Genomic DNA, 26,986 nt, shown 5'->3' with positions numbered 1-26,986 from the left:
GGGGCATGTGACAATGTCCATGTAAGCAAGATTCTTAGGGACTAAGAAGAAGGTCAATTTCACTGGACACATGGATGCCCTCCTATATACTAAGTGAGAAGGGGAAAAAGGAGTTTATAGATTCCTTAGGTTTGTAAGAATGGATCCTCAAATTAGGGCTTAACATTACCTGACTCCATATTATTTTTATTTCCTTATGCTCTGCTATGGCTACACTGTCAGCTTGGAGTTGTCATACAAAAGTTACCATGAATTCTGATATATGGGAAAGCTGAATAATGTTCGATTTTTTTACTCTCAATCCAGGAGACCATATTCGTTTAGGTAATTTCTGGCTTTTAATTTCTCAGTTGTATTTTGGATGAGGTCATCAGAGTTGCCAGGCTACTCATGCCATGAAATACACAGAACTGTAAGACTCTGAGGTCAAAGGAAGCTTTCTAGGAGTGTTAATTATTCTATCAGGTGGGGTTCAAAGGAGTAAGTAGAGACCATGCCCATTTCTCAAGTTTCAAATTGTCTACAAGTATTCAAGTGTGAACATGTGTGACAGTTTGTGAGCTTATGTGGAAGGCAGAGGACTGGTTCCTATAAATCGTGTTTGGATGTTTGTAAGGATATAATTCAAATATTAGAAAGCCAAATTTGGACAGGGCATAGTTCTACTCCGAAATGTATCAACATCCTTTAACTATACTCTCAGGCAGATCAGGTCAAAATATGACTTAACAACTTCTCTCAGAATAAAGCGTATTTTCCCCAGGACTGTTTTAAACAAAGTGAATGACATACACTCTCATCAAGAGAGATGATTGACATTACATACTTGATCAAATTTCCCTTTTCAAAATCATGACATTTTATAACATAAAGAGATAGTAATTATGTACTCTCCAACCTTAAAAAAAAAGAAAGCACTAGTGGGAAAACAGAAATATGTTCTACAAAGAATGCAATTAGGCAGAGCTAGATTAGAGAATCCACAGAGGATAAGCCACAGGACTGATTATCTTGAATTTAATTTGCTGCTTTTGATATTTCCCCCTGCATTTTAGTTATTCCATAGAGATCAGCTTGTTACAGCTTCATTTTCCAATTGGTACACTTATTTATTATTATTTTTTGCATCAGGCATGGTAAAAGATCACCACTCACACCAATTATTAATCTTCTAACTGCCTTGTCATTTCCAAAGGGAAACAAACAATATGGTACCTGACATCTAAATCCTCTCCCCTGGGGAAGATGCAGACCAATTTTCTTTCTTTAATAGGGGCGCTTGATGTTAAGTCGTTTAAGTACTGGGATTTGTTGAGAAGGGTCTCAAACCTGTGGTTGCAATGAAACACCTCTGCGTGACTTCTCTTTCTCTTGAAATACCACAGTTTCAAATAAGGTACCAACAAGCTATAAATAGTCAAGTGAGATCATATATTTTTTTTAACAGAACTGCCAGGAGGAATTATGATAAGGGGTGAGATTTATAAGTTTATGACTACTTTATTTTCTACAAATTTGATGAAGCTCATTGTCCCCTCATCTTATGTGTACTCTGTCTGCTCCATACCCAAAGGCATGCAGATTTTAACTTCATTTCTATTTTTCTCAAGAAATTTCATCACATTCAAGATGTCATGAATGCTTTGTTGCCTTTACCACAAATGTGGCAGGGAAGAGGGTGGGATTCTCCCTACAGATAGACCCTAGAACTCTTCCATGCAGCTTCCAACGTTCTCATGTTTTAATTTCTCGAGAGTTCAAATGCTTTTTCTCATCCCTTATTTTCCTGTGTTATTCAGCCTTGTTTTTCTTTCTTTAAACAACTGAGCTCTGAGCCTTACAAAATGCAGCATACAGTAAAACAAAAGTGTACTATATTCGAGTTTGGCAACTGACTCTTCTTACTTGAGGATGTCCTTTTTGATTTCTCCATCCTACCACCTCCAATATCCTAAGTTTATTTTTCGTTAATCACACATAGTTATACCCTGAGAAGTAAGTTGATAATAAGGTATCAACTGATTTGTATAAAGCACTTTTTCCCTCTGAATTTTGGCTTGGGAAAGAGATTGCAACAATGACAGACCTGGGGCTTCAAGGTTCAAGAGCAGAATTCTATAGACTATAGATGCTAATTAATAGCCAGCATATTTTCTGTTCCTTTGGTTATCAAAAACTGTAGAACTTTTAGGAAACAGAAGGTACAAGGACAAGAAAATCTGGTTCTGATAGTCCTGCTGGTGTTATTTTTCTTACAATATTGTATCCTGTGTGAAAAGTGACTTAAGACTTCCTCTCCAGAATCACAAGACTAATTCCACACTGCCAATTCTTCAATCTGAAGAAAATGCTATGGTCATTTTTTTAGGCTAAAGATAAACAATAAAGGTAATCTAGAAACCTGTCACAGCTAGTTACCAGATATAAGGCAATCCTCAGCATAAAGTCAACTTGCTTTTTCCAACAGGTGTTTTTTTTTTTAAGTTCTGAGCTATCTTTCTATTTATAATTTTTAAATGAATACCTTATTCATATTTAAATCAATTCTAGAATATCATATATTAACTCTAAATCATTGCTTTTATAACCTAACATTTTATAAAATGAGTTTATTCAATCTCCTCCTAGTGACCTTCAACATGCATATCTCTGTCATCACTAGAGCTACTTTTTGAGTCATCTAAGGCAGTTTTCTGACAATGCTGTTTCTCTATAAGTTGTTCAAGACTTCAAATCTATGTGTGAGACTGTCTCTGCAGATTTTATCCCAAGCCACAGGTTTTCATTTACATAACCTGAGAAGAATTGGTTTCTTGTTCATACTCTAGATATAAAGTCATGCTCTCCAATTACTGGGTGGCCTTTTAAGCAATCTAAAAAAGCTTGTTTACAACAAGCATCCAACACTTGTAATTATGAGGTCACACCTGCCAGAACAATTATTAAACCTGTGTTAATTGTCTATGTCTTCTCTCCCTTGTTAACAAGTCTATCTTGTGACCTTTGTGCGCTTTTTCCAACTGGCATCAGTTGAGGTCGTTTGGGGTTAATGTGTACCTTGAAAACAGTTCTTTGATCAAAAACACATAACTGAGAGAGGTTGTAAATAGAATAATGTCTCCTTTCCCAAAGATATCTATGTCCTAATGCCCAGAACTTGTGAATATGTTAATTTATTTGGCCAGAGAGAATTAAGGTTGCAGATAGAATTAAGATTGCTAATTACCTGACATTAAAGTAGAGAGATGATCCTAGATTACACCAGCAGGTCCAAATAATCACACTGCTCCTTGAGAGTAAAAGAGTAAGGCTGGCAGATTAGTCTTCTTTGACTGAGTTGATGGAAAAAGAAGCTGGAGAGATTTGAAACATGACAGGCACTCTGCACGGCCCTTGTGGACTTTGAAGACAGAGGAAGGTGGCTGTCACTTGAGGCATGAGAGTTGCTTCTAGAAGCCGGCAGCAGTTCTCAGTTGACAGCCAGCAACCAAACAGGGACCTCAGTCTTATAACCCCAAGGAACTGACTCTTCCAACAACCTCAAAGAACTGAAGAATGGATTCTTCACTGGAGCAAGGGAGATATATTCATTTTTCTGGGGTCTCATTGTTCTACTACTCAAGGATTTGGGCCAAGGTGTTGAATTTTAACGTTTTTACCAAAATGCTGCCTTTACATGAGACTAACAAAATATCATACTTTCCTATCACTTTAAAGCAGACAAAATCATTTCTTTTTTATGTTTATAAATGACTTAAAATATGTGAAATAAAGAAAAGGCTAGGCATGCTGAGGAGAAGCCCATGACTTGCATGGTTCCAGTGTGAAAGGCAGAGTGTGTGAGCAGTGTGGGAGGGAGTTGGGTCAGGTAGTGGGGTCTGGGTCATGGTAAATCCTGGAAGCCACTTTTTGGGGATTGAAACTTTTCCTGAAGGGATCCATTCAAGGACTCTCTCCAAAGGAAGGATATGATCATATTTGAGTTGAGTAGAATCATGCTAGAGCATGTAATGAGGTTAAAACTATTACTATAGTCTAGCCTCTCAACTCCCCAGGAAGACCAAAACACTGGTTGGTAAGGGAGGAGCCATAGTAACAACATTCATAAATGTGTATGTAATATTTTATCATAATCCTCATAATGATATCTGATTTAATTAGCTGAGCAAAGTGAAACTGTGACAAGTAATGGGACTCGCCCCCCCAACCCCCAAATCATGAAGTCAAGGGTCAGAGTGCTAGCACCAGCCCTTGTGAAACAAATTCATTTTCTTTCTATATTCATGGGATAGGCATTTGTGCTTCCATCATCAGCCTATCTATAAAAGAGTCAATGATTATGTCTTAATCCCAAAGATTCTAAGAGATAAAAACTGTGTACAAGCTCAGAGCTCCATGTATTAATATCAGTAAGGTACTTTAGAACCCAGAGTAGCAAAATTAGTCTTCCTGTTCCTGACAAGGGCTCTGATCATGTTAACTAAAATTCATAAATATGAAAATAAAGAATTGGATTTTTTAAGTAGCAGGGAAAAAGTAACCAAGTCTGATTTCTTGGAAATAATATAATGAGTTTCTATTTACTGAACACTTAGGTTGTGGCAGGTTAAACACTACTCTTAACCTTGGGAGAATGAAAAGACATTGCTGTCCCATTTTACTAGAGGAGAACAGAGGCCCAGACAGGTTTAAGTTGTGCCCAAGATTACTCAGGAAGTAAGGACAGGGTCAGGGTTTGGTTTCAGGAATTTGTATTTTAAAAGTTTCTAACTTCCATGTCACGTTGCCTAATTTGTAGGAAGGAACAGGTAAAAGGGACATGAAAGAAGGTAAATGTCAAAGTCGCTTTTGGGTGATTTACATGAGGACTTAAAACATAGAAGGAGGTCTTAAACATTCAGCATAAACTCAAATTTGTTCATCTCTTTGAAAAACCTGAGCAAGTACATGAATCTAGACAACTGTCTAACTTTCCAGAGAAATGTTTCCTAACTTGTGTCCAATTCTGAAAAAAGGGTTACCCTGGACATATAAGACCCATCACAATAAAAGGAGTCATCCCTGAGCCTTGTTCCCCTCCTGTACTTGGGGGCTTGGTGCTGGGAATGTGGTGTGAACTTGGGTAATAAAAATTGCTTCCAGAAATCGCTGAACTGAGGGATTCTTTGGTAAAATAGGAAAGGAAAATTGAGCAATCTTTTAGCCAAGAAACAAACTAAATTTACGCTAAAAAATACAGTCAATATTTGTAAAGTACATTACCATTCTATGTAGCTGCTTCACTACAAAATACCTGACAGACAGAAGCTTCTGGTTGACAGACTCATGTAAACACCATGAAGCAGGAAGGGATGAGGGGAGGAACAGAGATAAAGGACCCCCCTGGGGCCAAATGCAATGGATGGTCAAGGGACTGAAATGTGACCTGAGTGGAGGTATAACGTTATTTGCCCCACATTCTATATTGTATTTGTGAGTACCATGGAGGTAACACAGCTTTCTTTCTGGCATGAACTATACCTTAGAATACTGAAGAGTAACAACTATCTAAGATTCCAAGAAAGGATGAGTTTATTCTTAAGAACTGCTTTGTTGATTCAATGGCACACTAAGTTCAAAACCATGTAAAGTTTCTCTCTACCGTTAGAAACTTTGGTTAAAGAAAATTTTAGACCTTGTTAAGGTCAAACAGAGGATTTTGTTTTTTCCCCTGGTTCTGATTACTTTGAAAGGCCACCAACATTACAGACAGCCCTTAAACTTGATTAACTTTCCCTGGGAGCATCACGGCCCAGTAAACTGTGCCTCAGATATCCTGCTTTCCTCTCGGAGTACTGTGTGACTGGTCAAAAGGGACCCTTGGGACTGGAGATTCATACTGAGAAGAAAGCAATACAGGCTGCCAACAGGACACTTTTGAAAAGACAACAAGGAAAATATCAAGTGCTGAATTGTAATTGTGTTATCAATCATTTCAAAAACAGATTCTATTATTCCTGTTCACTCACCTACTTTTTCTTTAATGGTTGCCATTTTTTTAAACATATATGCAGTTATTCCCTACTCTGTGGGGAGGCATTTTAATTATTTAACCTTACCCCACCCCCAATTCACCAAAGATGGGTTCAAGAAGTGACAGATAAAATTACAGTTGTTTCGGGGAGCCTGGGTGGCTCAGTCGGTTGAGCATCAGACTTCGGCTCAGGTCATGATCTCACAGCTTGTGAGTTTAAGCCCTGTGGGGGGCTCTGTGCTGACAGCTTGGAGCCTGGAGCCTCTTCAGATTCTGTGTCTTTCTCTCTCTCTCTGCCCCTCCCCCGCTCATGCTCTGTCTCTCTATATCTCCCAAACATAAACAAACATTAAAAATTTTTTTTAAAAATTATAGTTGTTTCTTGCTATTAACATCAGTGCTAGGAGGCCTAAGTCAGGAAAGGTTACAAAGAATGAAAGTTCTCCTGCAATACATTTGCAAAATCTCCTTTGCTTATGTGGTCTGGAGATCTGTTCACCAGTTGCTTATTGCCTTTTCCTGAGTCTTACTTAGATCATTAGTTTTAAAACTAAAAGGAGTCTGAGAGATCAGGCAATACATCCAACGTGTTTCATCTCCAGTGCTAACTCTTGTTAATTGGGCCTTATCATCTGAAATATTGTGTTAGGTAGGATTCTGAAGTTCAGTCTGTATTCAGCAGCAGAATAGCTTTGATAAGGCCTACTATCTCTGCCATGGGTACTGAAATGAGGTAGAACTATACTGATGGAGACAGTGGTCATCCAGGACTTAATAACAGAACCAGCTATAGACCTGAGTTCTTCACATCCACCATAATGGCATAAAGACAGGATGAACCTGTGAGTATTCTTTTAAATTAATTCTAGTTTCCCATCGTTGCAGATTTCAACTTCTCCACCATTACATGCTTCTTCTTTTGGTATATAACTCTTGTTAAAATATTCTGAGAAGGAGACCCTTTGACACCTTCTTTATACCCTTATGTGACGTAATTTGCTATGACAACATAAAAGAGATTGAGAACAAAGGGCTCTCTGTCTGAGGGCAGACAGCGTGGGGCTATGATATTATTTGCAGTCTTAGTCCACCTTGAACACTCCCAGAATGCTTCAGCTTCCTGGCTTCATACTTCTTAGTCTGCCTGTAGAACTTTTCTACTATTTCCACGGCTCACTCCCTTACTTCTTTTATATCTCCATGTTTAAGTATCACCTTATCAGACTGATCCTCTGTCATCCTATTTAATAAGAGCACATCCCATCCTGTCCCTCTGTCCTTTTACTCTAACATGGTTTATTCACAGCAAGCATCCTCTTACCATTACAACTTGTTCATGGTTGTATTTCTACAACACCACCTGACACAGAATTTCACCTTTGTGATCAATGACACACTTGGTTTCTCTCCCACTGCTAGATGCTAAGTTCCATCATGAGCACAGTCTCTTTTGTTCCTGGCTTATTTCTCAGCCCAAAGAATAGTCTCAGTCACACAGTAGTCCTACAAATAAAACTGTGTTGACTCAATTTGAAGGGATATTCACATTTCAGTCAATCTAGCTTTTAACTTCTGACACTGTTGTCCAACTACAGCTAATGGGCCACATCCAGCCCAAAGACTGTGCAAATAAAAATTTTTTGGAACACACTCATTTCTTATTTATTTACATATTCTCTGTAGCTGTTTTCACATTACAAGGTCAGAGCTCAGTAGGTGTAACAGAGACTTCATGGCCTGTTTAGCCTAAAATATTTCCTGATCCCTGGCTAAAAGGGCAGGGATGAAAATAGTCAATGGCGGCCATAGCTATCTTTCTGTAACTGACCAAGAGGATCTGCCAGAGTTGAACGGACAGTGGATGGCTCAGAGTCAATTCTCAACCCCTTTAGCAGGCCTCAAGTGCAAACTTCTGAGCAAATGCTGGATTCGCTCCACAAATTTTTCTTGCGTAGCTACAATGTGCCAACCTCTTCCAAGGCTCTGTAGTACATCACTGAAGAAACACAAGCACTCCTTGAAAATGGGCATTCTAGCAGCCGAGACAGAGAGCAACCAGTGAAAACACTAAGTAAGTGAAGGACCTCGTACATAAGAAGAAAGGGCTATTGATGGAGCCGGGGGTGGGGGGCGGGGGTGGCAGGAGAAGGTATATAAATATATATAACACGTAGGACACACTTAGAAGACAACATTTAAGCCAACACTTGAAAAGGGTAATTACCCAGCTATAGCAATAACTTCTGGAACAATATTAAAGGCAAACAGAACAGCCAGTGCAAAAAGCCCAGGGCAGAAGTAAGCCTGCTGGTTTTGAGGGACAGCCAGGAAGCCCCTGAGAATGAAAAGAAGGAAAGGAATAGATTGGGTGTCCACAGTGAGAACATTGTTTTAATCAAAAACTCTAATTGGGAAGGAAATACAATTTAACCGACCATGGACAAACTCTCTTGGGGCATTTAATTTTGTCAAACAAGACACTGTAGAATAATTATAAAATTAGTATATTTTATTGGCTCAAATTAATTAGCTTTCCCCACATTTCCAAATGCCAGACTTTGCCCCATTTATTTGGAGTCTCCAAGCTAACTATCCCTTGACCTTTTGATTTTCTATGCCTCTGATCCTTAATTCTCTCTAGAGAGTTCCTGCCCAAGAAGGAAACATCCACCCTGAGGAGGAGACAGGTCTCTACAGTCAGACCTGCTGGACGATGACTCCACGGAGCTCCTCCCAGTCACAGAGCCTTTCTCCCTGAACCTCTGTTTTCCCATGGGCACTGAACAGAGTAACAGTGCCCAGCTCACAGGGTGAACACTGAACAACTTAATGTGAGTTAGCACTCAGCCAAACCCTGTAGGAATTTATATACATGTTAGCAGTTATTTTTTTATAATTTTTAAATGCTTATTTACTTTTGAGAGTAAGAGACAGAGCATGAGTGGGAGAGGGGCAAAGAGAGAGGGAGACACGGAATCAGAAGCCGGCTCCAGGCTGACCTGTCACAGCACAGAGTCCAGTGTGGGGCTTGTACTGACGAACCCAGCCATGAGATCATGACCTACCTGAAGTCGGATGCTCGACCCACTGAGCCACCCAGACACCCCTACATGTTAGCACTTACTATGACTTACCCTACCTGTTCTCGGCTCCAACCCCTGCAGCGCTGATGAGATTTCATTCTCTCCTGAGGCAGCTTTGGCTGCTTGGGGTGGGTTTGCCTGTTAAGTTATTGAGCCCAAATCCACCTGCCTGCAATTTGCAGCACTAACCCTGGTTCTATCCCTTAAGGTCAAATAGATCCCATCCATCTCCCACCTGAAAGTCCTTCAGTGATTAAAGGTAATCACAACATCCCTCTCAAGTCTGTCGGATCCTTCAGCCAAGCCTCATTTCACTCAGTGGTTTTCCTTTCCCCTCACCACACTAGCCTGCGCATTTGACCTTGCTCCATTTGCCTTAAATCTATCTTCAATTACATTTACACTTCTTCCCAACCACTCTTCCTTGCCTGCCTTTTGATTTAATTAATTCCATTGTTATTGTGGTGGTATGTCCAGGTTTATAACACATGCCGCGCTCTCCTCTAACCCCAACACCTACCACTGGTTAGCTTTAATTCCTTTCTTTACCATAAACACCTGAGCTCTGGTTTTGACCAGTATGAAGGGTGGGGGTGGGAATTGGGCTTCCTCTGTCCTGATCTTAAACCACATTAATAGCCCAGTTTTTGCTGTCCTCCTAATTCATCTCAAACTGAAGGTCAACCAACACATCTCCCGCAACTCACTTCACACATACTGCTTCTGGGTCACATGGGCCTGCCTTGACATTTGTAGCGTAAGCTGGTCTCTTGACCCCAAAATAAGACCTTATTATTGCCTTCCCTGCTAAAACCAACTACATTAGCTTTCATTTGTCTTTCTCCAGCTTATCGTGATCTTTTGGTATAGCTGCTATCTATGAACATTGCAATGGCATGGTTTCTAAATCCTCGTTGAAGTTATCGATTAAAATATTGGGCATCGCAGGACTAAAGACAGAGCCTGGTGATGTACCCCTAGATAGCTCCCATAGGGTAAGATAATTCTGATTGTAACTCACACAGATTATATGATATAGTCTTGACTGCCCTCTGACCATGAGGGTATTGTGAGTAATTTTTCAAATTCCTTGGTCTAATCTAGATACAAAATATCTATAGCACTTTATGATTTATTAATCACATGTTCACCTGATATAAATGGAAAATGACAAAATGCTGATTAGGCTTGTTTACCAAACACCCATTAAAAAAAAAAACAACAACAGATGATGTCTGTCTTTTGTTTGAAACCATTCAGTGCACTCTCTGGCAGACATGGTAATAACTATCGAATATTCTACATGTTCCCTTACACTTTGGAGATCTCTTGTCATTAGGCAGGGCCTGGTAACTTGTTCTGGCAAGAAAATATGAAAGGAAGTGACATGTGTCACTTTCTGGCTGAATAGTGACAATTCCACAGATATGATTCCATAGTTTCTTTTTTCCCCTGCCTCAGTGATTGCTAAGGATGATGGTGTTCCAGATGGTGTAGTTGCAAGATGGCAGAGCCCCCACTGCCAGGGTCCTTGAATAACTGCGTAGAGCAGATCCCCTGTTTGCACATGTGGATCATGCATATAGTGTGGGTACATGTTCCCATGTTGAATCACAAAGATTTGGAGAGTCGTTTGTTATTAGAGCATAGCCTAGGCCATTCTGACTCATTCCTTTCTCCTGCTCTGAGAGTAAAGCTCAGACTCCTACCATGCACTAGTGGGACCTGTGTGTTTAGACATCTGTTTGGCCCTCGGTGTCACTTCCATGTTGCTTCTCTAGCTGCACTGACCTGATCACTGGTCCTGGAGTGTGCCACACTCTTCACAGACTTGAGGCCTTCAGGTATATTTGGCCTTGAGGATCCAAGTTTCCTCCACCTCAAATGCTCTTCCCTCCCCTCTGGACTTACTTTGACCACTTTCCCTTCAGATCCTCACTTAGGTACCACTTCCTCAGGAAACATTCCTGGACTTTCACAAACTCTGTTAGAACCCCCATTATACAGTTTCATAGCATCCTGTCTCTTTTTCACAGCACTTTGCATTCTTGCAGTTATTCAAGGTGCAACATTTTAATCGAATATCCATTTTCTTCCCTGGACTATAAGCTTTTTGAAGCAGGGGCTTTATTTAATTCCCCAGGGTCACCTCAGCACCTCCTACAGTACATGGGACAAACCCCTCCAATTTTTGACCACTAGTGGATCTTCCCCATCAAGCTGAAAAAAAGACAAACCTGAAAGATTTTATTCATGTTCTTGAATTCCTTCCAGTTCAGTTGCCTGATTTCTTTTGATCTCAGAAAGCCAAGCCGCTTAATATTATGCTTGAAATAGAATTAACTTCTTTAAATTTATTTATCGGGCCAAGAGATGATGTGTCCAACAAAGGCAGAAATGGGCGAAGAGAGCAGAAATGAAGAAACTTAGTACTCAGCTGCACACTACAGTCATAAGAAAAGTGAACATTTAAGTAACACGTGAACTGCAGAGCCCTGTGGCCCCCGGATGGGCGGTTCCATCGGAGCCCAGGTGCCGCCAGACGGGGTGGATATTTAAAGCCCGTTGTGAGTGCCAGGGGTAACCACTCTCCGTCCTGGGGCTGGACACAGAGTTCCTATCACAGATTTGCCTTTTATCAGCAGCTGTGAGCGGACCGGTCTCAGTTCAAGTATATCACCTACGAAAACTAACAGCCTCTCCCATAGTGCCCAGCTTGGTGATGGGGCGTAAAGGCTTGTAACAAACCAGAACTAAATTATTGATTGTGCTCTATAGAATCAGTAAAACCAGGTTTTGTTTTTTATTTAAAAAATTGTTTTTTATTTATAACTTTTAAAAATTATTTATTTATTTATTTTTGAGAGACAGAGCGCAAGAGAGCTTGAGCAGGGGAGGGGCAGAGAGAGAGAGGGACACACAGAATCCAAAGCAGGCTCCAGGCTCTGAGCTGTCAGCACAGAGCCCTACTCGGGGCTCCATCCCACAACACCTGAGGTCATGACCTGAGTGGAAAACAAGAACTGGATGCTCAACCAACTGAGCCACCCAGGTGCCCCTAAAACCAAGAACCACTTTTTTAATCATTTGGCGCCACTGTCACCATGATTTGAAATCTCTCACTCACATCCAACTTAAGCATCTCACATCAACTCTAACTTAAGCAGGAAAGTTTCAAGGCCCAGAGTGACCTTTGTATATTAAACTCAGCCAGCGTCTGAACATGCACGTCTGCCTCTGTCAGGAATGGGGGGTCATATTTGCTTCGGTTCCTGTGCCACACACTGGAAAGCACATGATATTAGGTGTAAAGTGCTTTTACATACATTTCCATCACCTGGGGACCACAATATATACATTGTGCCTTACACACGTGTGTGTGCGTATATATACAAATACATGTGTATATATGACATAAATACATTAAAGATTTTTTATTTTATATTTAATTTCTAAATTTTACAAGTATATTGATTTTAATGTTTATATATATTCACATACATTTTAACATCCTTCCAAGCATTTTTTAATTTCAACAGCTGGGAAAAATTCTAAGCACTAACACTTCTAAAATGAAAACAAGAAATAACCACCTAATTTGTATCTATGTTTCACTATAACCAAAGTGTTCTACAATCAAAAACTATTCGTTGCTGCTCTTGTGTTACCACCTAACCTGTGGAGCCACTGTAGTCAAACCCATGAATGTTTCCGAGACTTGGAGAAAGAGGCCAGCAGCCAAGGACTCTTGGGGAAAATGAAATGGGAAGTCAAACCTGGGAAGCAGGTGTTCCGGTCTTTTCTCCAACCACAGTCCCCTCACCTAATTTAGTTGGGAACAAGGGCTTTTATTGTTACACATCTCCCTTATTTATTCCTCAGCATTTATCAAGTGCCTACTATGTACCTAACATTTTCTGGTGCAAAAGAAAGATACGGTAGGTAAGATTCTAACAATAACCCAGAGATCCTCATCATTGTGGAACTCCCATCCCACCATCACTGAATGGGGCACTGTGAATATGATGAGGGGACACTCCAGGAACCAGATACTGTCCTGACTTGAATCAGCTTTGAAGGGGATTCTCCCCAGGGCTTCCAGATAAAAGCATGAACTAGACAACACCTTGATTTTGGTCTTATGACACCTTAAGTAGAGATCTCAGTCTACCTCACCTGCGCTTTTCACCTACACAGCTGTGAGATTATAAATGGGAGGTATTTTAAGCGGCTAAATTGTGGTCATTTGTTATGCACTGCTGGCAAACTGATACAGAAGTAAATTAAAATGAGAGAATTCAGGGGCGCCTGGGTGGCTCAGTTGGTTAAGAGTCTGCTGATTTTGGCTCATGTCATGATCTCATGGTTCATGGGTCTGAGCCCCACGTCGGACTCTGTGCTGACAGCGCAGGGCCTGCTTGGGATTCTCTCTATCACTCTCTCTTTGCCCCTCCCCTGCTTGCTCTCTCTCTAAAAGTAAATAAGTAAACATTTTTAAAAATTAATAAAATGAAAAGTTTCTTTTAAAAACAGAAACTTGAGGGGCGCCTAGGTGGCTCAGTCGGTTGAGCGCCTGACTTTGGCTCAGGTCATGATCTCACAGTTTGTGGGTTCGAGCCCCACAAAGTCAGCTCCTTTGTGTCCCTCTCTCTTTGCCCCTCTCCCTCTCCCCTCAAAAATAAATAAACATTTCTTTTTAATTAGAAACTTGATCCAAATATCAGAAGCTTACTCTCCACTTGGGAAAATAGGGTTTGCATTCCCTCCATGTCAACTCCTCTCCAGGCTAAAAAATACGCCAAGTGCGGTTTTATTTTTTGAAGGGTCAAGTCAATATCAACATTGCATCCACTCTACTCTGGTTTTAATAAGTTCCTACCATGTACTCTACACTATGCTGGGCCCTCAGGTCCACAAAGAGACTCAGTGTCTGTCCTCAGGAGGGCTCTCAACTGAGAACATGAATAGGACCACAGGACAGGTGCAGAGCCCAGTGCCATGAGAAACCACAGAGAACTCTGGGACACAGAGAACTGGCTTTTACCCAGCATGGGCACGAACAGCCCCCTGAGGGGAGTGACAACAAAAAATAATCTGGAATTTCAAAAGTCATATGAGGTCAACACGTCTTACAATATTTTCAGACAATTTCACCCAATGATTGCACTTTAAATTTTGTATTGTTCACTGGACATCGTGATGCATTTAACTGCGTTCTTAAAAACTGTGAGGACAATTATGCAAAAAAAAAAAAAGTCCATATACTGCTTCCATTAGGTAGTACCCACCACTGCCCCTGAAGTCATTTTAACCAATTCCTTAGAAAGTCAAATGTAAGCAGTCGAGGAATTTTGCAAGTACTTGTTGCTGATGAAAATTATAATGTATTTTCCTCCTTTCCTCTTAAATACATTTGGAGTGGATTTGAAAAAAAATAGACTCTTAAAGAGAGAGGAAGTGATTACATTTCCAAGTGTAAATGTGTAGCGAGGTGATGAGGATCACAGAGAAACTCCGCATTACGACCTTTCACAATAATTTTTAAGGGGGTCAGGAGAAACGATGGAGTTTCCCTGTCTGTATAAATAGAGGTACAACTCAAATTCTCATTTGAAACCTTTGGTCTTTAGAAGAAAGTGATACAGTTATATTTGCTCTCTAATTTTCTCTATTTGAAATTCAATTCCATATTTCTCTTTCTTGTGAATTGCAAATTGCCCTTCAATGTTATGAGACTTTTAGAATTGTCGCACCAGTTCAAGAACATGAAAAGGAATTATCGTACAGAGACCATGTATGTGCAAAATCTCTGAGTACACACACATGCATGTACATGCCTCCTTCTTTGTGGTGACTGATTTATGTCCGTGTTAATTTAGAAGTGAACAATCTGCAATCTGGAATTTTGACAGATGATGTTTTTCTAGGTTTCTCACGTTTAAGAACCAAGAATAATGACTATTGATCTTTGGTCTACATCATAAAAAGAAATGCACTTTATCCACTGGCTCATGATTAACGGTCCTCACATAATAATAGCCAGTATAACTCAAAGTGCAAATTGATATTAAAAGGGCAGGAACAAAAGACCATAAAATATAATTACAATAGAAATGAATGAAAGCACATCAACTGAGTGAGAGGCAAAGAGAAAGAAGGGAGAAGGGAAGTGTCTATTACGTGCGAGGCTTTATGATAAATGCCAACAAGGAAAGCTTTATTGAAGACCTGGAAGAGATTTAATTGCTAAAAAAAAAAAAAGGATAAATCCAAAGGGTCATGCTACTTGTATGCTACTGTAGGCTACTCAGCTACCCTTTACAAGCCAATTCAGCTTGGTTGGGGACCACAGACAGAGCAGTCAAATGACTCAGCGCGCGCGCGCGCGCGCACACACACACACACACACACACACACACACACACTAATTATCTCAATCTGCATCTCTATCTGAAATTCTCACCATTGGCATTGCTCTTCCAGTAGTTGTTTTGATGTCATTTACTTTAAAACTGGTTGAAGATTAAGGCATCCAGTTTCTTGAGGAACACACAGGTTAACTAGAGAATACATTAGCAAAGGGGAGTTCTTTTAATTTGCTTTTAGCACTTTGAGACAACTAGCAGACAACATAGCGCCAGGGAAATGACACATGAAATAAGTTCATTTTGTTGGGAGCCAAAAAGCAGAATGGGTGAGACCAGCTGTATGATACCTAGCGGTAGGAGAGCCGGCGCATGGCAATTCTGAGCCCTGAGATCCTGACAGCCAGAGAACTGGGCAGGGATGAGGAAAGGCAGCAGTAGTAAGAACACTATTTGCTGGGCATTCTTTTGAGTACTTCAGATGTGTCAACTTATTTAGTCCCCCAAACTTATGCAGTGTGAACATTTAATCCCTGTTTTACCTATAAACACACCCACAATCACCTCAAGAAGTGGTGCTATTGGGGCCAAGGAGTGCCTCTGGTGTCCCTGGGATCGACCTCAAGAGTCAGACTCATGCTCTTGTTCACTACCTCTCTGGGAGGGAGTGGTGTAGAGAGTCACTGGGAACACCTTGACACTCCTGAGGGTTCAAATCTCAGATGTGCTGCCAATGAACTATATGGCTTTCATCACTTATTGACCTAGCTTACCTTCAATTTTTTTTTTACCAGTAAATTAGGAATAACACCAGTATCTACACCTCATGGTGTAATTATGAAATTTAAATGGGATGTTACATGTAGGTGCTCTGTGGCACAGGGACCCTAGATATGCACAATAAATCCCTAATAACATCGACGAAACAAAAGGCAAAGAGGTTGTGTACTGTGCCGGTTTGGTCAGAAAAGCACAGCTTTTAGGGGTGCTATGCAACAAGGGATTTATTATAGCACTAGCCCTTGCATGCTGTGGGAGCTAATGGGGAAGTCTATGCAGGCTGTGCTCTTTGTGTCTAGTGTTGAGTCCAGCATCACTGGAGGTGATACAACTGGCAGCCAGGAAGGAGAATGGGACACAAATGAGTGAAAGAATGACGTGGACCCCATGCGGGCAAGTAGAACCCATGTTCATCCCAATGCCCCCGCCCTCACCCCACGTTGATATGGCAGTCAATCTGCAAAAGGAGCTGGTGCCCTCCGCAATTGCCCCTGGGCTCAGAGAAGCTGGTAGAGAAGCTGTGGTCCAGGTCTTGCCTCAGCTCAAATACATACACAAGCAACAAAGTATGCAAGCTCCACAGCATGTGGTAGCGTACCTAACCCTCAGAGTATAAAGATATGTCTGCCGCATCACATTTGCCTTCCGAATAGTATGCAAAATTTCTCTTGTGGCTAAACTTCACAACGTGGCGGAGGGAATTCTGGGAAACGGAGTTCCGGATTAGCCAAACTGACACAGTACAAAGCCAAGGGACCAGGATCGCATACCTTATTTTCTCAGTATTGGCTAATTCCTTTATATTTTAAAATAATGGCTGTAGCTCTAAAACAACATTCTGACTCTCATTTGGAGCCGCTTCATGATAGTCACCAGTAAATTTAGACCTATACGTTTCCTCATCTGTACCTCTGGAGTCAAAGACTGTGCTTCTTACTAGCTTTGCTACAATAACTGCTGCTGTGGTGCCATGTTCTTCAGTGCTAGGCATTTACACTTCTAACACATCAGGTTTACTGACCACTCCTCTGTCCACTCCATGGATTCCCATTATAAGATGACTGATTCCAAACTCCCTATGTTGTCCTTCCCATCTACTCCTAACTTGTTTGTGCAGATTTAGATTTCACTAGCTTTGCGTCTCCCCATCATTCTGCTCTACTTTTAATGTTGCTCCTCCAGATCATACCGTAGTTACCAGTAGGTATGTCACCCATTAGACGATTGTCTAATGCTACTTATGGGTAGGGACTGGTTCGGTAAGTGGTGGGATGTACAAATAAATAAAGAACAAAAATTGTATATGTCTCTTTTTCCATTCACTTTCATATATTTATACAGTTATCTTACAAATTTATATTGATAGGCTTCTATAGGCCAAGTACTCTCTCCACCATATATACAAGGAACAAAACAGCCATGATCCCAGCTGCTGTGGAGCTAACATTCTAGTCGGGAGTCAGATATTAAATAAAAAGACACGTGAATCTATGCACAATCGATCATTGTGATTAGGGGCTGGGAGTAAAAATAAGATAATTGCTACTGTTATTAAATTAATATATTTTAAAAATGACTGATTGGATCAAGAAACTTAATTTGTGCACAAAAGAAAGCAACATGAATTACCCCAATGGAGAATAGACAAATTAATGTGGCCTTGTCAGCACAAGGCTTGAAATAATTGAAGGAACCAATTCAATTCATCATTTATCAGTTGCACAGCATCCTTCCAGGCACTGAGTGAGTGCCCTTGCCTCCCAATTGCCAGTAAGCTTCAAGAAAACACAAGCTAGGCTCTCTGGCTGTGTAGTCTGCCTAGAGAATGTTGCCCTTAGAGAGTGTTTATCTTTGGAGAGAAAATCAACTCCCACAGATCAGGACCAAGTTGTAGGACTTTAGGGCAGTTCTTATGAGACTGAAGGCTCTCAGTAAGCACATAAGATATCAAACTCTTCAGACAACAATTTGATAAAAACAACAGTTGAGTTTAGGGCATTGAATTTTAATAATGGGATGTTAATCATTTATTTTGTATCCAGCACATAAAATTCCCAGATGTCAACTCCAGTGCCAAAAATGGACATGTGGAGAACAGCAGGTATGAAAGGATAAATCTTGTGATTTATAGGCCTTGCTTGCTGAAAGTCTCTAATGATTCATTTCATCACTGTGGAGCAATTTCCCCAACAAAACATGTCTTTCCCATCCCTTAATCCGAGCGACTCATTTGCTATTCACTTTGTTTGTCTTTCTGTATGGTCTTTGTCAAAGCTTCCCTCTGAAGAATTTCCTCCTTATAAACACTGCACCTTTGATCACCGCCAAAACATGTGAAAGATTATGAGAGGTAAGAACAAAGAGGAACTATTTAAGACCTTCCCAACCATCTGATCTCTTTGTTGATTACAACTGTTTGGGAATTTTTTCATGTCATATTTTTATTCCAGGCTGTCATAGGTTAGACAAGAGGTTAAAAATGCATGTGAACATTGTCCAAACAGAAGTTTTTATATATTATGCCATGTTTAGTAACATAAATGAATTTCAATTAATACAATGGAAAATACAGTTGGTATTCAATGCCATCTATATTTATTCAGCTATTCAGTTATTCTTTCATCGAAACATCTATTCCATCAAGAGATATTCAGTACGTTTTAGGTACCAGATATTAGGCATTCAGTGGTGGGCGAGATAGGTGTGGTTCCTGCTATCAGAGTAATATAGTTATGAAGGAACTGACACACTTAATACAATACACTATGTGCCTCTGTACTTGTGTGTGCTCGCATGCCTGCATACACATGTGCACACGTGCATGTGTGTGATGGGGACACAGTAATATCACAAAAAATGTCTAATGTCATGCCTCTGAGGGTATGACATTAGAAGTATGATTTAAGTCATGAGAAGAAGCCAGCCCTGCAAAGATCCAAGGAGAAATTATTGTAGGTTAGAGGAAGAACAAGTACAAAGTTCTTGGGCAAGAGCGAGTTTGGCATGCCTGAAGACCCAAAAGAAATCCAAAATGGGGGAAGTAGAGACAAAGTTGCTAAATTTGGTACAAGATGAAGGTGGAAACTGAGCAGGAGAGAAATCAAAGAGGATTTATTTGTATCAGAGTTTCTTCATTTCCAGTACTACAAATCTCTGGATTCTGAAGATCCACAAGGCCCTTATTAATTGCACTAAAATTTTCTTCATTTATGCATCTGTGCATTTTCAAAGTAGTCTGAGACTCAAGGAAATCTAAGAATTAAGACCTGGTCTATGGAATATTGATAAAGTTTAAAAACTGGTCTAATGCAGTTTTAATAAAAATATTGGGTAGCTACATCATATATTAATGATTGGGTTCTTTTAGACCCTCATGATACCTTGTGTCACTGATTTAAAAACCTTGGTAATTACACATTCCAATCCTAAATGGTTCATCCAGCTGCTGTTTGAGGTTCTGTTCTTTTCAGGTAAGGAAATGGAAGTGTTTCATTAAATCATGCCAAGGTTCATAGAGTTAAACTTTTTTGAGAATAAGGACAAAACTGGATTAGGAATTGTTTTATTCTTCTTGAACTCTACATTAAGTGAACACTGCCTGGGATGGATATGATAGATAATTTTTAGCCCTTGATAATAACTAAAAAATGTAAACCTTTTCCATCATCATTTTTCACCCGTGTTTGATAACTATTGTGTGAGAACAATGGAGGCAGATATATGATACTGTATTCAATATCCCAAAGAGATGATGAATGATAACACTTACAGTTTAAAAGAAAAATGGCCCAATTTCAAGTGTCCTTTCTGGAAGTTCTATGACTGTTTTGGGAAAACTTGCTAAAAATACTAAGGCAGTAGAGACAGGAATGAAAAGAGTAAAATATAGTCTCCATCCCTTTTTTTTATGTTAAGGATACTGTTTAACATACATCATTTTGACAAAGCTGACTTATTTATCAAATAAAACTTAGGATCATTAAATAGCTTTCCAGATGCTGTGTCCATGAATAGTGGATTCTGAGAAAGTTCATTACATGAATGAAAACATTGAAAAATATCACTTTAAATGTGATAAATGTCTTTGTCTGCCTTGCCTCATAACTTTGACTGAAATGACCTGACACATGAATAAATATTTATATCAGCTTTTATACTAAAAAAGAAAAGCCTGCTGGAAAATGTTGTGTTGCAATTACTCATGGGTATTTGCCTGATGATTATTTGTCTCTAGTACAGAGCATATTCTAAAATAAACAGAATCTGGCATAGAACTGTTATAGAATATATTTATACATTAGCCAATTCACAACCAGTTGAAAGGGATGAGTTCAGACAAGCCTCTGTTTGTCTGCATTGCTCTGAATAGTTGGTTTGATATTCCCACTCAATGACTAGTTTTAGTTTTGCAAAGTTGCAATTATTGTGGTTGCAAGGAGACAGTGAAAGGTATCTTTCTCTATGGTGGCTGTCGGAAAATTATCCTAAATACTTTCTCTAGTGTGTAGTAGAGGGGAGCAGAATTTGTCATTCCTAAATACGTCTATTTGGCATAAAGATTATTTTAGGCTGATTATTTTTAAGAAACTAAAGATTCAGGAAAAGCTCTTTACCTCCCTCTCAATTGCCTAAATTTGCATTGGAAAGAGGGTCTCTACCAAGAAGAGAGCTCTTACCAGAAATACCTGTTTACCTAAGAAACTTACCTGCATAACAGAGCAACCTATGTTTTCCAATAATCTCTTCCCAACTTCCTATGAAAGGCCTCTCTTCCCTTTGTATCCAGAAACTTTTCCCCTTTCCTTACCTCAGGAAGTTATAGAAGCCTCAACTATCTGGTTGCCCTTTGGGTCTCATAATTATATAGAGCTCCCACACACACAAATTTATTTTTTCTCCTGTTAATCTGTCATATTAATTTAATTATTAGACCAGCCAAAGAACCTAGAAGAGAAGAAGGAACCCTCCACCCCTCCTTTTCGGTAGAATCAGACACAAGTCTGGAGTATTTAGGGAGTTGGGGAAGGGCTACCTAGAAAGAAGAAAAAAGATGGTAAAAATTGTCATGTTAAGTGGGGACATAGCTCAAAAGACCCTAAATATCAGAGAATGGTGTACAGCTTTACCTGTGTACAATGAAGAGGCCACAAGAATTCTTACCTGGAGGAATAACTTAGTGAAATTGACTTTCCTGAATGATTTGTCTGACCAGAGTCTGCAAGATAGGCTTATAAAAGAAAGTGCATTTCCTTTTGCAGTGTAAATATGACCTCCAGAAACTACTTCCAGCAAGAGATGGAAATTCTTTCCTCTCCACTTGACTCTGGGTTGGCTATGTGACTTGCTTTGACCAACAGGACAGTGTAGAAGTGCTGCCACATGAGAGGCCTGGAAGTTGCTCTATGCTCTTACAGAGCCCAGCTGCCATACGGCAAGGAAGCAAGTGCTATCCTCCAGCACAGGAAGAGGCTCTGGAGAAAGGTGCCATCTGATGAGCAGATGAAGCCATGGAGAGGAAATGAAGTGTCCCAGACAACAGGAAATACTAAGGCCCAAGACATGTGAGAGAATCTTTCATAGCACCCCCACCATCACCCCCAGTCCCAGCCCACCAGCGAAATGAATGCAGCCACACAAGAGGTCCACAAGACCAGCATATGCATCACTCAGTCTACCAAGAGAATCTCAAGAATTGGCAAATCGTTGCTGTTTCAAGCCACTAAGTTTAGAGGGGGGTTATTGCATAACAAGAGAAAAACAGAATAACATCTCACTAAGTATCTTTCTCATAATCAAACTCAGGAAAGATTCATTGAGTCAGAAGCATGGAAACCAGTTACAATGGTATTTCAGAAAAGTTAGCATGGGGTAATGAGAAGGTGGCCTAGGTGAAAAGACTGGGGTTTAATTAATGCTCGCATTCCCTCCTCTCATCAGGAAAGGACCGGACCATAAAACATGCAGATTAAAATGTTGAGTTTAGAAGTGACATAAAACTGGGCTCCTCCCCTGGTTCCAACATTTAAACATTTCTTTCCCCAAGACTAGGTCTTCTCACCTAAAACACAGAGCTAATAAGAGCCTGCAAAGAAGGAACTCATTATGAAAATCAGCTGGGGGAGGATATGAAGTTACTCAGCACAGTGATTTGCAGACACTGAGTTCAGGGTCGAGAGCTAAGGTACTATTTGGAAACAGGACCAGACATTCCTTCATCTCCAATACTTCCTCCTTACTGTCCTGAGTTCTGTCTTCTGTATCTCCAGGAGGGATGTCAAAGAATAAATACACGGAGAATAGAAAATAATAATTCTTGATTGTTGGGTTTCAAAAGCTTAGAGAATTTGTGTTTCAAAAAGCTCTGCCTTGAGGCCAGTCTCTGGAACTTGAGAGAAAGGGTCAGCAGCCTTTTACTTGCTTCCTCCAACCCCAGGATCCAGATTCTGATGTAAAACACCTAAGATGGAATCTGTCCTCTGTCTTTAGCAGGATCCCCCTCCCTAGGCCATCATCAGGCAATCCACATTTCAAAATAGGGGTGACTATGAAAAACCTTGGGTGATTCTAAGATGTATTAGCTTAGGAGACTGTGTCCCCTTTACTATTTTAAGAGAAAGCAGTAATACTTCAAGGGTCCTCTGTGTCCAGAAGCTGAGCTTCCATAAGGAAAAGTTGAAGAATATTTTGAATGGGTAAAAAAAGACTTCTATGTATCCTGTCTAGCATATCTTCCTGGGCTATCTGTCCCTTATATTATCTTTGAGCTATGTTACCGCTGTGTAAGTTACGGAATACTGACAGTAATGCAAATAATTCCTTTTCATAGAAATGCAAACTGTATCCAGTTGAAGAAGTTGGCTATTGCCCCATGAATATTGACCAATTTGGTATATACCTGTAAATTAATTTCAGCCTTCCTGATAACCCATAAGTGTGTCTGTTCTTTTGGATTTTCCATGAAACTGGTTATGTGTTTCTTTCAGATTTCAATGAGAGTCATAGTGACACCTCTGTATTACTTTGCCAGGTCTGCCATAATAAAGCATCACAGACTGTATATACACCAGAGAAATGTGTTTTCTCATGATCTGGAAGTTTGAAGTCCAAGATCAAGGTGTTGGCAGGTTGCTTTCTTCCAAAGCCTTTCCTTTGCCTTGGCAGATGGCCTCCTCCTCTTATTCTTCACATGGCCTTCCCCTTGTGCTTGTCTGTGTCCTAATCTCTTATAATGACACCAGCTGTACTGGTACTGGGTTAGGGCCCAGTCATGTAATATCATTTTATCTTAATTATCTCTTCAAAAGCCACATCTCCAAAACAGTCACATTCTGAGGCACAGGGGGTAGGACTTCAACGTATGAATTGGTGGTAAGGGGGTACACAATTCTGTCCCTAACAATGTATTTTTAAAAATTAAAGTATTCTTTAATACTTCTTGGGTGATAATATCCCCAAACAGACTCATAAAGGCATATTTAAAATATCGAAAGTGGGCCAACATTATGACTAAAGATTATGGTCTCTCTTTTAACCACATGTACGAGTATTCATATTCTATCATTCCTGAGGACTTTGCAATAAATGTTTTCTCTTTATTATAGGCATATTCTACAGCTCTATCTTCACATTCCATCAGATAATTAAGGAAACATCAAAGGTATGGCTCTCTTCACTAGTCCTCACCCCTGAGTTCCTATGTGTGTATGCATTTTCAAGAATGTGCAGAATGAAGCATATTGTGCTGAACAAAATTTTCAAGATAAGGGAAGCTGAGGATTTCAAAGAGTGCAATGAAAGTAATAAAAGTCTAGATTTTCAGAAACCCAACATGTAACTCTACCTGGAGAAAAAGCCACATTGAGTTTCACCATATAGTTTTCCCAGCATTGCCCTATGGATGAAAATAAGTCACAAGCAACCCTAAAGGATAAGAAAAGTGAAAACCCAAAGCACCAACAAATTCTTCTAAGTTTTCATTGGTAAATTCTTTTGGCATATTCCAATGAGTCTGATTTTAGAGTATGAGAAATTTCTGGCATTGTGACAAACAGATTTGGGAAATCTGGTGTGAAATGACAGCTCTGATCCACAAAGCTGAGTGAACACAGATGGCTTTCATTCATCGTTTTGCTTTTCTTATTTACTGCCTGACACCTTACCTGCTCCTAAGAATGCGAGATCTTAGGAGACAGAGACCTGGTTTCTTGCTCTTGGCTATATCCCTGGAACAAGGAAAAAAGGCGGGAGCCTGGTAGGTGTTCAATACATATTGTTGAGGGGAGGAGCCAAGATAGTGGAACAGCATGGAAGTTTTTTATGTGTCTTGTGCCCATAAAATACAGCCAGACCAACACTAAAACATCCTGCCTACCTAGAAAACTGATCTGAGGATTAACACAACAATCTGCACAACATGAACCACAGAATCAAGCAGGTACGTGGTGTTGAGAGGTGAACTGGGGGAGAGAGAAGCCCCAGAGGGCAGGGAGCCACTTTTGCTTATAGAAAGAGGATAGAGATGAGTTCGGTGGGGGGGGGGGGGGGGGAGGGGAGGGAGGAAGAATACAGGAAAAGAACTCCCCCCCAAAAGCAGCTTGATAGAAAGTGGAAAAGTGGAAACTGCCACAGGGACTGAACTACAAAGGGAGAAAGGAGAAAGGAGAGGGTTTAAATTCCATTAAGACTATAAACAGGGGGAGCACAGAGTCTAGAACTCCACAGCTTGATACCTAGTGGTGCTCTGGTGGGAAGGGCTAATCCCCAGGAACAGAGTGGAGTCCGAGGTTCTTCAGGCCACATGGGGAGAGGCAGTTCCCCTGCTGGGAGGACACCAGGTAGAGGCTGTGTGGGTCCCCCAAAGGCAGAGCCCCAGTGGACCTGAGAGAAGAACCACATTTGCTGGTGCTGGAACAAATCGTTAAGGGTGAAGCCTGGTGCCAGATGCATGTTGAGATTTTCCATAGTCCCTGAAACGCTGCTTCTACGCTATCTCACAAACTTTTTCTGGGGCGGGCTGGCACCGGGCCACAGTCTCTGGGCCTCGGCAGCAGCACAATCCCACAAATGTACCTGAATGGAGCAAGCACCCAGCCATTTTTCAGTGAGACCCTCCTGCAGAGGGGCAGAAGGGGTCAAAGGGTTGGGAAAAACAGCCACATCTGTGACAAAACTCAGGAGGGAGGTGCTGCCTGGGGCTTGGTCACAGACTGTGTAAAGCAGGGAGTGGACGGAAGCTGAAAACAAAGGACAGGTGTGCAATTGCTAATCAGAGGAAGAGTTGCAATACTAGAGACTGGGTAGCTGGGTGACGCCATTTTCACCGCTCCTACACATGCGCATACGCACCTATGAGTGACGCGATAATCCACCCCAATAAGCTAAGCAGTGCCATCTAGTGGAGAATGGAGCCATTACACTAGGCCCCGCCCAACTGGGCCAACCTTCCTCTTCAGGAACACGAGTCTCTCTGCCTGCTTAGTTTATGAACTATAAAGTGCTTCATAGTTTGACTTTTAGGGGAAAACAAAGTAATTTCAGGCATATTTCATTCCATTTGCCAGTCTGTCTATGCAATTTTCGTTCTTTTCTTTTTTTTCCTCTTTTTTGTTTCTTTTCTTTTTCTTGAATACAGAAAGAGAAAAAAATCATTTTTATTTTCAATTTTTATTAAAAATATTTTTCTTTAATTTTTTTCTACTATATTTTTTACATTTGTGTAAATTTTTTCAAATTCTATTTTACTTATATAATTTCATTTTAGTCTACTTCAGTGTATTAATCTTTTTCAGATTTTCGAATGATTTTCTTTTATTTTTCTTTCCCCTTTTTCTCTAATCTTTTGAAACACTTTCAACACCCAGACTAAAACACACCGACAATCTAGCATCATTTATTTGATTTTTTCTGTGTGTGTTTTTAATTTTTTAATTTCAATATTTTTTTAATTTTAATATTTTTTTAATTTTAAGTTTTTACCTCATTAATTCCTTTTCTCCCTTCAAAATGATGAAATGAAGGAATTCATCCCAAAAGGAAGAGCAGCAAGAAACGACAGCCAGGGACTTAACCAACACAGATACAAGCAAGATGTCTGAACCAGAATTTAGAACCATGATAATAAGAATACTAGCTGGAGTTGAAAATAGATTACAATCCTTTTCTGTGGATATAAAAGAAGTAAAAGCTAGTCAGTATGAAATAAAAAATGCTATAACTGAGCTACAATCTCAAATGGATGCCGCCACGGCAAGGATGGATGAGGCAGAACAGAGAATCAGCGATATAGAGGACAAATTTATGGAGAATAATGAAGCACAAAAAAAGAGGGAGATTAAGGCAAAAGAGCATGATTTGAGAATTAGAGAAATCAGTGACTCATTAAAAAGGAACAATATCAGAATCATAGGGGTCGCAAAAGAGGAAGAGACAGAAACAGGGGTAGAAGGGTTATGTGAGCAGGTCACAGCGGAAAACTTTCCTAACCTGGGGAAAGACAAAAACATCAAAATCTAGGAAGCACAGAGGACTCCCATTAGATTCAACAAAAACCGACCATCAACAAGGCATATCATAGTCAAATTCACAAAATACTCAGGCAAGGAGAGAATCATGAAAGCAGCAAGGGAAAAAAAAGTCCTTAACCTACAAGGGAAGACAGAACAGGTTTGCAGCAGACCTATCCACAGAAACTTGGCAGGCCAGAAAGGAGTGGCAGGATATATCCAGTGTGCTGAATCGGAAAGATA

General features: G+C 40.2%; 1 long non-coding RNA gene across 1 annotated transcript in view; it reads left to right on the top strand.

Moving 5' to 3' along the window:
* LOC113594665 (uncharacterized) overlaps positions 1–26,986 on the top strand; it is a 39,464-nt gene that overhangs the window by 1,620 nt on the left and 10,858 nt on the right. The window contains exon 2 of the long non-coding RNA XR_003415088.2: positions 23,843–23,898. This is a non-coding gene — a long non-coding RNA (uncharacterized LOC113594665). The remainder of the gene's footprint in view (positions 1–23,842; positions 23,899–26,986) is intronic.

This window comes from Acinonyx jubatus, chromosome A2 (assembly GCF_027475565.1).
Source record: "Acinonyx jubatus isolate Ajub_Pintada_27869175 chromosome A2, VMU_Ajub_asm_v1.0, whole genome shotgun sequence".
NCBI classification, from domain to species: Eukaryota; Metazoa; Chordata; class Mammalia; order Carnivora; family Felidae; genus Acinonyx; species Acinonyx jubatus.
The sequence above is the reverse complement of the archived record's forward strand: the minus strand, read 5'-3'. Positions and strand labels throughout refer to the sequence as shown.